Raw genomic sequence first — 16,327 nt, forward strand, 5'->3', positions numbered from 1 at the left:
CAAAGCAGGTGCAGTTGGTACAGTTATTATTGCCTCTGTTATTTGGATACAGAAATTGAAGCACTAAGAGGTTAGGAACTTTCCCAAGAACAGTAACTTATAACTGATGCAGCTAGGATTTAAACTCAGGTATTTTTGACTCCAGAACCTGATTTTTAACTACCACATAGTAGTGTGGTTAAAGAAAACTGTAAATGTCCTGTCAAAAGGACAATGTCTTCACAAAACAACCTAGAGCCTTGGGAATGAATTTGTTCACCAAGAGTCATTGTAGGAAACTGGCATTTGTATGTCTGGGCTGGGGCCAGGATTCAGGCACAGAGAGCATTTTCTCCTGGTGTAAATGTTATGGAAAGGACTCCAGGACTCAGTCTCTCACTGTTTCTCTTAATACTTTTCCGTTACATCAGTCACCCCAGCGATGATTCCACCTGTCTTTCTCCAGATTCCATGAGCCCCATTTTCTGACAAAGATGTTTATCATCTCTGACCCACTAAATATTGACACCATACACCTATTCCCTGGGCATCTTTATCTAAGTAAGGCACATATTCAATACAAGGTTTCCAAATGAGACATACAAGTTTTTTTTCCTTCTGCTTCTAGTAGCCAAGAGGCCAGGCTAAAAATGATTGAGGTACAAGAAGTCTCTCAAGTGGCACGTAATCGAGTTTTGGTACTGACCTATATGCAGACGGTCCTCAAGGTGTGATTTTTCTTGGTATTCACATTGTCTTAGAAATTCCACTCAATTTCTTTATGCTTCTGTTAATGTCCTTCAGCTAAAGACCATCAGGAGCACACCTATAGCCAGTCAAAGTTGGCTTTATTGACTTATTACAATGAAAGTGAATGAACACCATGGGGAGCCATAGGGCATCTCAATAGAGGGTGTTAGGACTTATCATAGTATTTGGACTTGTAGTAGGTGATTTGGAGGAAGGTTCAGGAAGCAGGACTTTATTCCAGATTACATGCTGTTAGGAAATGGTAATTCTATTATTGAGTATCATAATAAATCTTATCTAAAGGAAGGAAGACTAGTATGAGGCTAACACTGTCATTGATAAGGCAGCATCCATTACTTATATTAGCCAAGATAGAAAGCCATTTGATCATTCTTGTGGTTTGAACGATGTTCATGTTTTTGTTTGTGTTCAGACATAACTGCAAGGTGGTCTTATTTTCTCTTGATCCATCGCGGTCAGAGTGGGCTTATCTGAATCTGGTGCTCTGTGAGATTGTTTACGCTTAACAAGAAAACACTATGGTTTAGCTGTAAGTGCCAAGCTAGCTCTTAGCAACACCAAGGATTAGCTAATAGGACCAGGCCAACTCTTGAGTATTAGAGATGCTTTAAATCTGCTGTTTTCTTTTATATTTTCTAGTTATTGTAGTTTTTAAAAAAAGGGATCCATAATACATGTACATATTTATGGGGTACATGTGATATTATGATACATGCATGCAATGTGTAATGATCAAATCAGGATAATTGGGATATCCATCATCTCAAACATTTCTTATTTCTTTGTGTTGGGAACATTTTACATCTTCTAATCATTTTCAAATATACAACAAATTATTAACTATAGTCACCTGACTGTGATATTGAACTTATTCCTTCTATCTGACTATATTCTTGGACCAGGCACACTGGCTCACTCCTGTAATCCCAGTGCTTTGGGGCTGACACAGGAGGATCACTTGAGGCCAGGAGTTTGAGACCAGTCTGGGCAACATAGCAAGACCCCATCCCTACAAAAAATTAAAAAATTAGCCAGGCATGATAGTCCTAGCTACGTATCTGTAGTCCTAGCTCCTCAGGAGGCTGAGGTGGGAGTATCACTTGAGTTCAGGAGTCTGAGGCTGCAGTGAGCTATGATCATGCCACTGCACTCCAGACTGGGCAACAGAGTGATGTCTTTAAAAAAAATAAAATAAATTTTTAAAAAATAAATTTAAAATAAAATAAAATAATTTAACTGTATTTTTGTACCAATTGACCAGCCTTTCTTCATGCTCGCCTTCCCCCACTCTTCTCAGCCTTGTCACCACCATTCTATTCACCAGCTCCAATTAATTTTTTAAGTTCCCACATATGAGTGAGACCATGAAATATTTATCTTTCTGTGCCTGGTTTATTTCACTTAACATAACGTTTTCCAATTCCATCCATGTTGCCGCAAATGACTGGATTTCATTCTTCTTGTGGCTGAATAGTATTCTATTGTGTACGCATACCAGATTTTCTTTATCCTTTCATCTGTTGATAGGCATTTAGGTTGATTCAATATCCAGACTATTGTGAATAGGGCTACAATAAACATGGAAATGCAGACATTTCTACAATACGCTGATTTTCTTTCTTTTGTGTATCTACCTAGCAATGGGGTTGCTGGATCATGTGGTAGTTCTATCTTTAGTTTTTTTGAGGAATCTACATACTGTTTTCCAGAGTGGCTATACTAATTTACATTCCTCCCAACAGTGTATGCACTTACTCAGTTTTCTTATCCTTCAGCCGATGTTTCTGAGCCTCATCTCTTGCATAAATAACTTTCATCATGCCCACTTCTCCTACATGTAGAACTCATAGAAAAAGACAAAGTATCTCAAAAATGCTAACAGTGAGACTTAGGCCTTCCAAAAGATCTTCCACATTGGAGTAGAAAACACAGACACAATGTTTTCCCTGCCTTCGTTTTCATTTCCTCATAATATGGAAATAATTCCATCTGTAGCTGTACCTAGAATAGACGAAATTATGGTGCCCCGTTGCTTGTGGCCTAATTAAAGTAGACGAAGAAAAGAGAAGTAAGCATCAATGCAAGCTGAACCCTGAAATTCAACAGTCCAAAGGTCACACAATGGCACATACTAACAATAAGCAACAAAGTGCATGTATAATCTGTGTCACAGTAGTGATTATAACTAAGTGGTGAGAGAGAATGAAAAAATCTGCTTAGGACAAGTCTCAGAATTGGCATTCTGTCTTTGGAAGCTCTTTAATAACTGACCTCTCTCTTGGGTAGCAGAGCGGACCTTCCTCTTTCCTTTTGCCTTGGGCTCTGCCTCCCCTCCAGTCCTTTCATCCTCTTGACTGTCACCTCCCTAATAGCCACACTGGCTGGTTTCCTATGAGCCAAAGCTTCCAAATGTCCTTTGGTGCTGGAGAATAAAGCATTTGACACAGACACACGTTGTTTATGTTTCCTGGGCTGCTAATAATAAAAGTTGCCCTCTTGTTGTCCTCAAATATAAACTAAAACTATCTGCCAGTAGTATTTGTGTTTGTCTTTCAGACAATACAGTTTTTCTCCCTGCATTGTTCAACTCTTTGTGTGTTTTCTCTGCAAGAAAAATATTTTCTAGAACTGAAAGTTGTCAGCTTGTTCTGATTTCTATTACCACATATTAATTTGAAAGTTCTACAACTTCATATAAATGAAATTATGCAATATGTATTCTGTGTGTCTGGTATATTTCCCTGAGCATGTTTGTGAGACTTATTCATGTTATTGTTTGTATCAGTAATTCTTTTTTTATCGCTAAGTATTATTCTATTGTATGAATATACCACAGTTTGCTTATCTGATCTGTAGGTAGATATTTCATTTATTTCCAGTTTGGGGCTATTAAAGATGAAATTGTTGTAAACATTCTTATACATGGCTTTTTGTGGACATATGTTTTCATTTCTCTTAAGTAAATACCTAGAAGTAGAAATTTTGGGTTATAGAGTGGGTATATGTTTAACTTTGTAGGAAACTGACAAATAGATTTCCAAAGTGAGTATATTATTTTACACTCACACCAGCAATGGGACTTCTGGTTGTTCCACATCCTCACCAACATTTTTTTTTTTTCTGAAAGTCTTTAAAATTCTAGCTATTCTAGTGGAGTTTTATAGCATTTTAAAGTTTTCTGATTGTCCACATCAGTAAGAATGCTAGATTCAATTCTTGTATTTTTTTGTTGGCCAGTAAGCAAAACTAGAAAAGGTACAATTTTTTCTTTAAAATTGCACTAAAAACCCTAACCATAAAAAAGATTGATAAACTGAACTTACCTAAAATTAAGAACTCCTGTTCATCAAAAGATACTTTTAAGATAGTAAAAAGGCAAGCCACAAATGGAGAAACATTTTTAGATCTACAAAAAAATGGTTCATATCCAGAATATATGAAGAACCCCTACAAATAAATATAAAAAAAGACAAATAGCCAAATTTAGAAGCAGGCAACAGACTTGAACAGGCACTTTACAAAGAGAATATCCATATGGTCCATTAGTTCATAAAAAGGTGTACAACTTATTTAATTCTCAGGAAAAGTCAAACTTAAATCACAATAAGATATTACTGCACACTGAATAAAAGGTCCAAAATTAATAAGATTGATAATACCAAGTGATGGCAAGGATGTGAAGCAATTGGAACTTTCAAATACATTATTAGTAGGAATGTAAATTGGTAAAGCCATTTTAAAACACTGATGGTGACTACTTAAGCTAAATAAGCATCTACTTAAGATAAACATGACCTAGCAATCAAATCCTAGGAAATAACCAAGAAAAATGAATGCATATGTGTTCCAAAGACATACACAAACTTGCCCATAGTAGCCTTATTCATAATAACTTAAACTGAAAACAACATAAATGCCTGCAATAGGAGAAAGAGATATCAATTGTAGTATATTCATATAATAGAATAATACACAACAGTAAAAATGAACTACAAAAAACGTACAGTGACATGGATAGCTCTCACAGACTTGATGAGTGAAAGAAGCCAGACCCAAAATGACATATACTATATAATTTCCTTTGTATGAAATTCATGCACAAGCAAAGTTAATTAATATTGTTTAGCTGTCAGAATATTTTTTATCTCTAAAAAGAGGGTATTGGGCCGGGCACGGTGGATCACACCTGTAATTCCAGCACTTTGGGAGGCCGAGGTGGGTGGATCACCTGAGGTCAGGAGTTTGAGACCAGCTTGGCCAACATGGTGAAACCCCATCTCTACTAAAAATACAAAAAAAAAAAAAAAAAAAAAAAAATAGCTGGGTGTGGTGGTGGACACCTGTAGTCCCAGCTACTCAGGAGGCTGAGGCAGGAGAATTGCTTGAACCTGGGAGGCAGAGGTTGCAGTGAGCTGAGATCACGCCACTGCACTCCAGCCTGGGCAACAAAGCAACACTCCATCTCAAAATAATAAATAAATAAAGGGGGTATTGACTGGAAAGGGACATGAAGCAGCCTTCCAGAGTACTGGAAATGTTCTATATTTTGATCTGAGTCATAAAAGTTCATCAAGTTACACATGTATAATTAGTGTACTTTATTGAATACTTAAATATTTTTTTAAACTAGCAAAGATTACAGTAGATATATTGAGAATTAAAAATCAGGCAGTAAGGAATTAGTCCCTTAAAATATGTAACCCTCAGAATGCTTAAGTGTTATAATTCTCCCCTCAAAATAGTAATTATTTATTTGCTTCCTAAATTGGGATGGAAAATATTCTGAATGGATGCTGTGTAGTTTGTAAACCATTGCCCAGAGACCTGGTTCTTAGGATATTTTCAAGATGGCTTATTATCTCTGATATGTCATGACCTCATTTGGAAGGATTAGAAGCTCTTCAAGGCCATTAACATTTTAATATTGGATTAGAGCCTTCAAATTAACTCATTTTTTTCTGGTCACTTGGTTTCACCAATATAAATTTGGAGAAAATTACATTATAAACCATGCTTATGAGCTATAACCATAATATTGAGATGCCAAGCCTGCAAGAAAATGGTAACCTACTCAAGCATCCTGGCCAGAAAATATGGTTTGCAGCACCATGGTACGATGGTCAACCAGGTGTGTGTGTGTGCGTGTGTGTGTGTGTGTGTGTGTGTGTGTGTGTGTGTGTCTGTAGTCTGGCTTAATTTCCTTTTATAACCAATGTTTTGCAATTTAAAAAATATTTTTGTTCCTGTTGTCTTAGGTCTAAATAGGAGCAAAAACAATCTTTAAAACTTTACTCAATTTTTTTTAGATATCATTTCCCACACTTTCCCTTATATTACATTAATGCCAATGCAAAAGAAACACACTGATTGGAGGGTGGAGTAGTAGGGGGAAGAGGCAAGAACAGAAATCTTATTGGAGTAGCAAGAAGCCCTTTTGAGGGACTAAAATGACAACAAAGAGATTATGATTTATAAATTATAATAATACTCATATTTAGCAAACTCAACCATAGTATCAACACGAAACTGAATAAGTTTCATTTTTCCATAGAGGAAAGACAAAGGGCAAAATAAACTACATGCATAATGAAATTTCAAAATGCCTTTATAAGAATGTAAATTTTCCTTTTTTGTCACTATAATGGCCAATTCTGCTCATATTAGAGTGTTCACTCAAGTTTACCATGTAAATCCTTCCTTTGGAGTACATGTGATAGTAAGCAAAGCAGTTTCAGAACATACTTGATAAGTTCTTACTGTACTGGATAATGTAAGGTCTAGTGATGAAATATTTATTTGGTAGGAACAATTCTTCCTCCATTTGATAAATACGTTCTCCTTTGACTTCTGAGAGTGAATCTATAACACTTTCTTCCTGGGGATTCCTGACTGAGGAAGACAGTGTTGATATGACTGGCTGGGGTGCAAATTTAAAATGGCAAATTTCATTCCACAGGAATCACATCCATGTCCCAGGCTTTCCAGATGGGATAGCCAGCCATGCACAATAGGTCCCAATTTTGGTTACTCTGCTTCGGACATGCTGAGTGAACCCTCACGTATCTGGTGTAATGCATAAAAGTGAGGCCACCACTCAGCAGGATAGAAAAATTGACTTGGCCAATCACTGATTTTAAACAGCTGGGTTAAATATTTATTTGCAAAAATGTCCAAAAGTTGGGTAGGGAACAAAAAACCTTGTATCACAGTACCTCAAAAAAAAATCCCTGTATCACAGAACATCCCTCAAAGACAAAAAGAGTGTGACAACTAACTGAGGGAAGGTTCCTCCCTAGGCAGGCCTTCACCATTTATTGTGAAATGATTAAGTTTGATTTTAGAACATGTTTTGCTTTTAGCAGATTTTTAAATTGCTTTAATTCTTTGCTTTGATTGTTTTGGTGACAGATTCTCAAGTCATACTTGAAGGAACGTTTGTTGAGGACATTGTGGGACATTGGAGTATAGTGACATGTTATATATTGTCCAAAACCAAGTGGTTTTAAAAGTTTTTAATATTTTTTATACTACACATTGTTCAGCTTACAAATGGAGACATTTGTATCAATTATCTGGGATGCCCAAAGGGAACATTTTGTTAGATGATGCTATGATCTGGATATGGTTTGTCTGTCCCCACTAAATCTCATGTTGAAATTTAGCCCCCAGTTTGGTGGTATTGGGAGGTAGTGCCTAGTGGGAGGCGTTTGGGTCACGAGGTAGATCCCTCATGTATAGATTAATGCCCTCTCTTGGGACTGAGTGATTTCTTACTCCATTAGTTCCTGAGAGACCTGGTTGTTAAAAGAGCCTGGCACCTTTCCCCTCTCTCTCTTGCTTCCTCTCTCACCATGTGGTCTCTGCACATGCTGGCTCCTCTTTGCCTTTTGCCAAGAATGGAAGCTTCCTGAAGCCCTCAACAGATGGAGATGCTCAATCATGAACTTTCCAACCAGCAGAATTGTGAGCTAGTAAACGTTTTTTCTTTCTAAATTGCCTAGCCTCAGATATTCGTTGATAGTAATACAAAATGAACTAAGGGAGATGAGAATGTTACACTAAAGCACAAAGCAGAAATATACTTCCATCCACAGTTTCAAGGGTACACAGACTATCACTTTTATATTTTTTTGTACTTTAACTTAATTTCTGACTCCAAATACCCATTCCAACAGGCTAATGGATTACTAAGCCTCTGTACTTCCTGTGGTGCCCCACCTTCTCCTCAGTGTTGTATCAGGCTTCTTATGTCTTGGGACAAAATGTTGATTGGAGGCAGGGGTGAGGAGGGCTTAGAATGACCATCTGATTTTCAGTCATGGCCCATGAAGGCTTCTGCTGAGTCATCCCCTATCTCTAACAACATCTCCACTGGGACAAGGACATAGTTTGCTACTTTCAACTGTAAAATGCACCATTGAGCCAATCAGCTTTGGAGGCTTGCCAGCAGAACATCCAGGAAGTTATCCCAAGATCCTTAGGTTCACCTTCTTGTTCCATTTCTCAGGGGAAATTAATTTCTAGTCTGGGAGAGAAGAAAACCTCTCTTCCCTCTGCTTTTTCAAAACTCTGAAAATGGCTGAAAACACACAAAAACTACTTTTTACCTTCTTTGATAACCCATGAGGATATCCTCAGAATATCATGGAGACCCTACAAACTTAGTCTTTTGGATAAAGTCAGAAAAGGGATTACTTCTGTTTTTCAGCCCTTTCCATATATATCATCCCCCAAAAAGAACACACTGCTGTCTGATTGAATAAGCAGAATAGAAGGGAACTTAAAAAGAAAACTTTTATAAGTTAATATGTAGAAATGTTATCTCTCCAAAATTATGTGGCTTTATTTTTCCTGGTGTAATTTTAAACATCGAGAGGGTAAAAATCATGTTGGCAAGTCTTTGATGCCCTTTATCCACATAGTTAGATCAGTACCTAGAATAGGATACAGTGTCAATAAGTGAAAGGAATAATAAATGAATGTTCTGTCTGTTATGGGAGCTCCAAGCAAAAGGAAATCACGGCAGAATACAATAGATGAAAGATGCTGCAAGGAAACAAAGGATCCTGATATAGACCACAAATGTCTTTGGCAAGTGGAAAGGAGAGGGGGAAAACGACATGAGTAAAGGTGCAAAGGGGATAGGATATGTTGTATTCAGGAGTAAGGAGTTTAGGCTGTCTTGAGAAGAAGATGGGATGGAAGCAATAGGATATGGTAAACTAGCTTAAGTAGTGTAGGGAAGCTCAAACTTTCCCTCTGAAAGTCTGAACAGACTGACAATAGACAGATTAATAAAAGAAAAAGCATGCTGTAAACCAAAAAATGAAATTCTAAGCCTCCCAACTGACTGAACAGGTCCCCTCTTGGCCAAGGAGACCCCAGAGAAACCTGAAAAGCTGAATTCCCGGCATGACAGGAAGGGAGTTAACTCCCTTTTGCAGTTTAGGCACGATTGACCAGCATTAGGGTTAAAATAGAGATCCCAGGACTGAAAAACCAGATTCTTTGTGGCAATAAAATACTAAATTATAAAGAAGACCTAAGGTCATGCAAAGCAAAGGTCAAGTCACTTTCTACAAACCATAAAACCTTGTTAAACAGGCTTTTTATTCACCAGGTATAATGTGGCTTGATTTCCAAACTGACTCTAGTATAGCATCACATGACAGATAGCAGACCCTGAGGGAAATAAAAATATTTTACCCATATATATATATATCAATTATTTAATTAAGTTCTCCTTAAGAAATTTAGAGCACCAATTTGTGAGGATAAATTCCATTCATCAGGGCAAATACAGATCGCAGGTAGCCCTGGAGCTGAGGAATAGCTTTGATTTTTGGTAAACTTTGTGAGTCCACAGCTTTCTGATTGATCTTGCACTGCTCTGTTATCTCATATTTCTCTTTTTCTGTGACAAAGATCTCACTTGCCTGGTGTCTGGTCTTCTGCAGCTGCTGCTGCTTGAAGTAAATGCCAGTAAGATGTTTAGGGATTTTTACATTGCTGATATGAATTTTGGTTGAGGTGGCAATGACAAATTTCTGGTGTGTTCTTCGTAGAGGAACTCGATTGAAGACCAGAGGTCCAGTCACAGGTAACAAACCACTACCCAGCTGCTTCAGGAAAACCACCCTCTTGCCTCTGTGGCATCCAGTGAGGATGATTAGAATAGTCCAGGGGGTAATGCTGGCTCGCAGTTTTCTCCCGTGCTGACTGAAGCCGTGGCTCAACAGCTTTCGAGGCACACCTTCCGTAGGATAATATCTAGTCATTTTGAGAAGTTTAAGCACCCGGTTACCACCATTCTTGTCACTACCAACTGATTTTGTAACAATTGCAAGAACCTTCTCCTTTTTCTTTTCAACCTTGGATCCTTGGATTTAGCAGCTGAGTACTTCCGCTTGTACATGGCCTTTCTGCAACACGTAGCAGATCGGGAATATCTGCCAATTCCTCTGTCAAGGACAGGATTGCGGCTGCAATGGCACTTCCCCTTCTTGGGCTTTTTAGCCTTGAGGTAACTACCCTTTCACCTTGCCACCAGCATCAGCCTTCTTGGCTTCGGGTTTCTTGTCTTTAGTATCTGGCTTCTCAACTTTTTCACCTGCCATCTTGCAAGACGAGAAATAGCCAAAATCTATTTTTTTGACATATTTTGAAAGGACCCTGCAAATCTGTCTTTTGTGGGAGAAATTTGCATCTGTAGAGAATCTCCATCAATGCAGCCAGGTCTTTCCTGGATCTAGGAGAGATGAACTGAGAGTCTGATGCCTTTAAGGACTGGAAAGAAACATTTACCATCTATTCTCTCTAAGGGCTGCTACCTATGAGGCTTTATCTACATAACAAGGGCCTTGCCCCCCAAACTCCCTCATCTTAACTCAAGCATTCCTTTCTACTGACTTCAAGTCTTTAGACAATAGCTTAACTCTCTCAACCAGCTGTCAACTAAAGAATACCTAAAACCTACCTATGACTTAGAGATGTCCTACCTTTTTGGGCCAAATTGATATATACCTTCCATGTAATGATTTATATATTTGCCTGTAACTTCTGCCTCCCTAAAATGTACAAAACTAAACTGTAACCTGACTGCTGTAGGTGCACTTTCTCAGGACCTCTTGAGACTGTGTTCCCTGGGCCATGGTCACTCATCTTGGCTCAGAATAAACCTGTTTAAAATATTTTGCAGAGTTTGTTTTTTCTGTTAACAATACAAATGTATTAACATACACATGGAAACAGGAGTCCAGCAAATATGAGACAAAAAGGGCCAGATGGCTGAGGCTTAATTATTCTCTTCATAGGGGAGAGTGAAGTGGGGTGCTGTAGGCAATTTTAAAGAGGTAGTTCATGATTTTTAGCGAAAATAAATGGGCCTGGGTTACAGACATTATGTTTTAAATTATTTTCTTGGGAAACTAAATGGGAAGCTATGGGAAGGTGATGGGTGGAACTGTACTGTGAACAAAGATTGTCTTCTTATGTGGATAAAGTCTCTCAGGTAATCTCTCAAGACTGCCCTTAGAAGCATAGATGAAAAGTCTATCCAGGTGTGGTGATGACTTTTAGTCTCTTCTCTTCTCCAATGATTAATCATTCCTGGTTATTTGACAAGATTCCCAAGGAATGGTTCCTAACACAATTGCATTTCTTTTAAAAAATAAGTATCCTTAGTCAGATAAGGAAATACCAGAGTTTCTCCCTGCACTTGGGAGAGGGAGGAGAGCCTTCCAATTTCTTTTAATTCTAAGTGCTCAGCATGCCAAACCACCATGCTTTGGAGGTATTATTCTTTGTGCCCAAACAGTAGTAAGATGATATATTTGAATGTGGGTGAAGAACCGTAGTAGAACTTTGGACATTCGATCAATAGATACCCATGACTACCACAGTAGGAGATCTTGCTGTGAAATGTAAACCCCACATATTTGAGGGCTACAAGTAGAAATTTTGGTGAGAAATGATTATTTCTAATTTCTCTTGATATATCTTAGCTCCATAACAGGTTCTAACTTACAACTGAGAAGAGAGGGGATACTCAATAATACTTTGTCAGTTGACTAATTAAGGTGTAAAGGTCTTTAAATTTTGTATGAAAACATGGACTCCAGTCATAGCTCTGCCACTAACTAGCTACATGATGTTAGGCAAGCCACTTAGTTTTACTTGACCTCAGTTTTCTCAACTGTAAAATAGAGACTGGATTTAAAAATACTCAACCGTCTTTGGGCTCCCAAAGCATATAATTGATTACAGCCCAACTAAGGAATCAAGTTGCAAAAGATTTTCTGGAAGAAATGAATCCTCAGGAGATTTTACAAAGAAAATAAATATCAACAAGCAAGGATAACAAAAGAATCATTGAATCTTCATTTAATTACAAGGGTAGCACATCAGTGAAATTACATTGTAAGCTAGAAATTCTATTTTCAACAAAAGTAGGGAAATACAAAGCCAGATTGATTCCTAATTGGAGAGAAGACCTGTGTGTGTGTGTGTGTGTATCTAAAGGCACTCTCCATTCTTACTTCAGAGCAAAGTAAATATGTCCTCAATGACCTGGATTTTCTACTGTGACCTGTACTCTAAACTGGGAAGTCAACAGGGACTTAGCAAAAGTTTTAATTTAGCTGAAATAATTCAGAATGTTTGAAATCAATTGAAACCTTCTCCCTGGATGTAATTCAGATAATTCTCTGCCCACCATACTTCAGGGTAAGGTAAAGGTGAGGGGAGGTCAAAAAGTCATAGTTTCCAAATTCATCAATAGAACAAATCACTCAAGACATTTGAGTTAATTTTTCTTGTTGTTTAGATTCCTGTCTTTATTATAGAGTCTAGAACACAGATCATAGACTTATACCCAACCCTAGATTTTTATCTTGTTGTACACTATTTTTTATCAATAATAAAGAAGAAAAGGCTATAAATGGAAGTGGAAGAATTTTGAGCTCATCAGAAGTGGTCCTTGGATTTGTTCCTTCATGTGTAAGATATTCAAAACACTAGAGGATGGGTGTACAATAACTTACAGTGAGCCTGTGTTGACCTTCCATATCTCCCAAAAAGCCTGACATGAAATGATGACCTAGAACATTAAGATTGTCTTTCTCAGGAATTTACCCTGGGAGATATGGAATACATTAGTCATTGAAAGGATGTATATAGGAAATGTCAGATAGTAGGATTCAGGTGATGATGGACCATGGCAAATTAAAATAGCGAGAAAGCAGAAACCGAGTAAGTAAAAGACATGTGTTAAGGAGAAGGCAGAGGAGAATGGAATAGATTTCCAGAACAATGCAAAAATGCCATGACAAAGGCCCCCTCGGATATGATGAAAGAAGTGAATTCCTAGAATCACCTTTTACCTCCCATTTCAGTTCAAACCACCTGGATCCTAACTATAGATGAGCACTTTCCTGTGGTAACTTGAGAAAGACCTTACTCTTTGAGGCCAAAAGGCTTAGCTAACATAATGAAGAATGTTTAATGCCCTGTGGCATTTATGTCCAACAATTCAATCCCAGAGATAGGATAAACTTATTAACATCTTGTAAACACCAATGGCAATTCAGTCCAACCCCCCCATTTTACAAATGGGAGAACTGAGGGCAAAACAGCAAAATAATATAACCAGTATCATGCTGGTAATTACTGTCACTTGACTGAGATATAAGTCTTCTTTGGTGGCTGTTTCTAAAATGGCTCCTAGTGATCTCTTCTCCCTACTATTCACGCCTTCCTGTAATCCCCTCTCCTTAAGCGTGGGCTGGACCTAATCACTTGCTCCTAATGAGTAGAACATGGCAAAAGTGATACGATGTCACTTCAGTGATTAGGTTGCCAAAGACCATGACTTCCATCTTGCTTGCACTCTCTCTTTGGTTCTTCTTGCTTGCTCGCTTTGATGAAGCCAGCTGCCATGTTGTGAGCTGCCCTATGGAAAAGCTCATGTGGCAACAAATTGTGGGCTGCCTCTGGTCAACAGCCAGAGAGAAACTGAAGCCCTCAGTCCAACAGCCCGTGAAGAACTGAATACTGTCAACAACCATGTGAGTGAAATTATAAGCCATCAAGCCTTGAGATGACTGCAGTCCCCGTCAGTACCTTGTTTGTGACCCACTGAGAAACCCTTAGTCAGAAGACTCAACTAAGCCTTGCACATGTTCCTGACTCACAGACTGTGAGATAATTAATATTTCTGTAAAAAGCTGCTAAGATTTTGGGATAATTTGTTAGGCAGCAAAAGACAAATAATACACACCCAATGCCTAGACTGGTGCTTTTTGCTCAACAGCGGATTCCTGCAGATTCAGTAGTAGCCATGTTCACCTCTATTTAGTTGGAAGCTGTGCCTGTGATTAACCTTTGATCCCAACACCGGGTGTTTTTCACTGCTCACCTTGGCAAGGAAACAATATTAGAATGACATTGGAGCAAGTAAAGCTTGGGTGTGAGATTAAAACAAATAGAAACAAACAGTTGCTATCTCTAAAGTGAATGCCAATTTCTGTGATCTGGAAGCACAGACACGAATTATCTACAGCTGCCCCTTAAACATTTCATCAGTAAATGCACAGCAACAATCTTGTTCCTGGTGATATTCACAGTGAAAACAAACATTTTTGATTGATTTTTTTCCCTCCAATAGAATGAGTTACCCATGTTCTTTGTCAGTGTGGGCAAACATGCATGCATATGTATATGGGGAAAGTGCACATCTTTCTCACTTGTTCACTATAAAGAGTTATGGAAATCTAAGATTTGCATTCAGTTTTTGAAGACTTTGATAGCTAGTCACACAGTATAAATTAAGATAATAAAAATTTCTCACAGAGAATAATTTTATCATTTTTTATTCATCCACTTATTAATTCATTCACTTATTCAGCAAATACTTACGATGAATCTACTATGTATCAGCCAATGTTCAAGGTCCAGAAGATCAAACAATGAATAAGATAAATTCCCTGACATCAAGGATCTTGTGGTCTAGAGGGGAAAGTAGACAAGAAACAGACTCTTTCTGTTACAAACCTATAACACATGACCAAAGTAACCATTGAGTCTTTAGATTTCTATAACTTTCCTAAATTTAAACAATCTTACTGAAATTTTACAGACTGTTGGTTTTTATCTTTCTGGATGAAATTCTGGATCATACCACATAAGTCATTTTTGTAACCATGTAGCCATTCTGTCAAAACTAGCCTGAGGGGCCCATGTTTGCGGCAGCACTGTTCACAATAGCTAAGATTTGGAAGCAACCTTGTATCCATCAACAGATGAACAGATAAAGAAAATGTGGTACGTATACACAATGGAGTACTATTCAGCCATAAAAAAGAATGAGATCCTGTTAATTGCAACAACATGGATGGAACTGGACATCATCATGTTAAGTGAAATAAGGCACAGAAAGACAAACATCACATGTTATCACTTATTTGTGAGATGTAAAAATCAAAACAATTGAACCCATGGAGATAGAGAGTAGAAGGCTGGCTACCAGAAGCTGGGCAGGGTAATGAGGGACTGGCAGGGGGAGGTGGGGACAGTTAATGAGTACAAAAAAAAAGAAAGAATGAATAAGACCTAATATTTGATAGCACAACAGGGTGACTATAGTCAATAGTAACTTAATTGTACATTAAAAAATAACTAAAAGAGTGTAACTGGGGTGTTTGTAACACAAAGGATAAATGCTTGAGAAAGATGGATACCCCATTCTCCATGATGTGATTATGTCACATTGTATGCCTGTATCAAAATATTTCATGTGCCCCATAAATATATACACTTACTATGTACCCACAAAAATTAAAAATAAAAACGAAAACTAGACTGAAGGGTATGTGGTGCCACCCACTTGAATCTTATCAGTCCTCTTGCTCCATTTCTGGATATTCTTAACAGAAGGCTAATCTCTAGGCTCCTACCCTTAGACACTAGATCAAAGAGACCTTTCTTGGCCCCCACGTGACTGTGCCATCTACTCACATGTTGGCTCTGCTTTAGTAAAGAACAAATTTGTTTCACCTGACTCTTTATTCCAAAAGATCTTTTGAAGTCATGAGTTCTGGCACAAGTTCAACCAAGGCCTATTCAGACCAAGGTCAATACTTTTGTACGTCTGCCATGCTCTTAGCATCTGCTCCGGTGAGGAGAAACAAGGCGGAAAAGCCCATGTGAGAGCAATTATAAGATGTAAGTTTCCACCTTATATTGAAGTACTGGTCCACACATAAGTAATTATAAAGTTCCTTTTAGCTCCAGAGAAATGTCATAAAAAGTAGCATTTAAATAGATGCAGTGAAAAACAAAAGTACTAGTGAGCAAGGCCATTCAAGTCAGCTCCTGGAAGGTTTAAACTTCTTATCAGCAACAGAATTATGTATGTGTGTCATAGAATGGCTCTTGGGTTTCTCTGTGTCTTTCCTTTAACATAATTGGTTTCCACAATGTATAAACTTGCTATTGAATGTTAATATCCAACACTCCACAGGACACTGCTATTTTATTGTGGACCCTCAGTTTCTCTGGGTAGACTAAGTCCAGGTACCTT

The 16,327-nt window shown here is 37.9% G+C and overlaps 1 pseudogene; it reads right to left on the reverse strand.

The window, feature by feature from the left end:
- Nucleotides 1-9,503: 9,503 nt before the first annotated feature.
- Nucleotides 9,504-10,367, reverse strand: LOC101145103 (large ribosomal subunit protein eL6-like; annotated as a pseudogene).
- Nucleotides 10,368-16,327: the final 5,960 nt, after the last annotated feature.

The sequence above is a fragment of the Gorilla gorilla genome, chromosome X, assembly GCF_029281585.2.
Source record: "Gorilla gorilla gorilla isolate KB3781 chromosome X, NHGRI_mGorGor1-v2.1_pri, whole genome shotgun sequence".
Taxonomy (NCBI): Eukaryota; Metazoa; Chordata; class Mammalia; order Primates; family Hominidae; genus Gorilla; species Gorilla gorilla.